The sequence below is a fragment of the Aptenodytes forsteri genome, unplaced genomic scaffold, assembly GCF_000699145.1.
Source record: "Aptenodytes forsteri isolate BGI_AS27 unplaced genomic scaffold, ASM69914v1 Scaffold193, whole genome shotgun sequence".
NCBI lineage: Eukaryota > Metazoa > Chordata > Aves > Sphenisciformes > Spheniscidae > Aptenodytes > Aptenodytes forsteri.
In genome coordinates this window covers 1,321,234-1,323,880 of record NW_008795405.1, presented here as the reverse complement: position 1 = coordinate 1,323,880, position 2,647 = coordinate 1,321,234, and positions in this window count along the sequence as shown.

Sequence of the window (2,647 nt, the reverse complement as noted above, 5' to 3'; positions counted from 1 at the left end):
GGCCCCCGCGGCCTAGCTGGGGCAGCGCCGGTGCCTGCCCGGGCCCGGCCTTCCTGAGGAGCCGCCGCGGGGATGAGCGTTGTCCCGCGCGGGAACCTCCCGCCTGCCCCGGGAGAGGGTTTCCTTGCTATTTCCCTCAGCCCCGAAAGACGGAACAGTAACAGCTTGGCGCTTGGGTTTTCCCCCGGTTCCACCGGGATCGTTACCAGGGCTGCAGTGTTCAGCTGCAGCCCGATTCCTCTTAAAACAACCTTTTGATCTGGAGAATATTTTACAGGTGGAGATCATGCAGGAAGCTTACGGTCAAGTTCAACGTTTAACTGCTGAGCTCGTCCTTTCTTCAACACAAATCAAGGCAAAAGACAGGTTATTTCAGTTTGTTAGAGCACGTGTGGAAGCACCGGTTGCCTGCTAGTACTCGGTTTCTGTTTCTGTTTTGCTCTGACTTGCTCTGTCTGTTCCTGCAGTTGGTGACGGAGAACTACTGGGTTCACAGCAGCCCACTAATGACACGCACCAAGTTAGTAATTCCAGAAACACACGTGTCTTAACAAGGTACCTAAAACCCAAGAAGGGACTGAGTAATTTAGAAAGCTCGTACTTTGGGTTTTGCTCATGAGCCTTATCTTGGCATCTGTAGGTCAGCAGGAACGAGCTCCTGAAGCAGTGGCGTTGGCAGCCTTTGGGCTTGACATTAGCTGCTGAACCGGTGACCTTCAGGTCCAGTAAACTTTACCTTGGTTACAGCTAGTCCGTAGCTTTGGAGCCACGTGCGATTCCTGACTCCCATGCCAGAACAGCTGCTCATGGGACAGTGCTGGCGTCGGCGCTGCTGAGCAATGAGAACCCTGGCGATCTGGAAGTAACCCAACGGGAGCTGTCAAGGCTGGCAAAACCAGGTTCCCCGGGACCCCCTGGGCGCACAGCCCGTTCTGGTCCATGGTGGACTGTGCAAGAACCTGTAGTCGCTTCCCGTGAAATGACTCTCATCTCCTGCCTGTGAACTGCTTTGGAATGATTTCCTCTTTTCAGCCCCTCTAAGATGGGCTGTATGGCTCCTCTGCCTTTCAGCCATGTGAAAATTTTGATTTGCAGCTCAAAGAGTCACGGTTACCCCCCTCGGCTTTAAATGTTCAGCGAGTGGCTTCATGGAGGGCTACGCACTGGAGTCGTACTGACAGCCTAGCGCTTCAGCAAAAAGACCGTTGACCAGCTACCTGCTGGAGCCACCCAGTAACTCCCTGAAGTCTGCAAGCAAGTCAGATGCACGTCTTCTTCTGAGGTATTGTCCCACCAACTCGCAGTCACTGCATTAGTACTAACAAAAGCCTGCACCGTGAAATCAACTCTCAGTCAAGCCGAAGCACATCTCTGATGTCCAAGGCAGGGAAAGCTGTGATTCAACACCCAGCCTCAGAGATTTGGTTGCCTCAGTGCCATACTGGCCATGCAGATGGATTGAATCGGGGAACCTCACCGAGTCTGGCATTTACCATGTCGGACCGCTCGGCCATAGCTGTGATGACCTGAATCTTTAGACAGAGCCATTTATTCACTCAAGCCTACAAAACTGAAGTTAATAGCTCCCGAGAGTGAGTTTTTTAACATAACCCCGATAAGCTGGAGCTGAGTAAATGACCATGCAATGGTGACAGTAAAGACCATTTCACTGTGTTTATTATCACAGGCACAATCCCAGTGTGCCACATTTGCTGATCCAATACAATCCAACAAAGGCAACCAGAAATGCACAACTACTAACTTCATAAACCATTTTTTCTTGATGCCACTTTGGTAATCCCAGGACACTGAATCGTAAAGCTTGATTCTGTCACACTAAGATACCTAGTAATCTTGGAAGTCCTTTGACTCATCATCAGCCCAACAATGTGGAATTACTGAGCAGGTATTAAAATATGGAGACGTGTAGGCGCATAAGTTTTGTATCCTCCTAGGCCAGATGAGTTTGGCTGCTTCAGAGCTTGCATTTTGACTGCCTGGGGAATTTTGGTCTAATCCGACAGGGGAATCTGCAGTGAGAGTAACACAGCGCTTACCCAAATTGTTTATGCAGGTCCGAATCATTTGCGCAGGTGCGTGAAGCAGCACTGGTCCCTGATGGGAGAAGAACTGTCCGGCTGGGAATTTCCTACAGTCTCACTTTCTCAATAACATCTGCCCCTCTGGGATCCTTCTCTCTAATCAAGGAGAAATAGAAGACTCAGTCACATTTCCCTCATGACCAGATTCAAGAAAAGAAAAACGATACTGGTTTTTCACCCCTGCTGTGAGATGGAGAAAATGTCTAGTCATCGAGTAAAGGGAGAGTGGTGTTTTAGATTTGGTTGTTGATAACTCTGTTTATAATGGGACCCTCTTCCAAATGCAAGGAGGAGCCTAGGCTTTATTTCTCTTAGCACATCTTTTGTTCTTTCACGTGTACATTTCTGTACACTCAGATATCACACTGTTATATAAACTTATGCGCATTATTCCAATAAGGCTTTTAAAACTGTAAAACTTACACGTACAATTGCAATTAACATCACTTTGACGATCAGCCTTTGCAGCATCAGATTTTTACATTCTCTCAAAAGCCTGCATGCACGCGAGAAGCTATCTTTCTACACCTGCAATTGATGTCGGC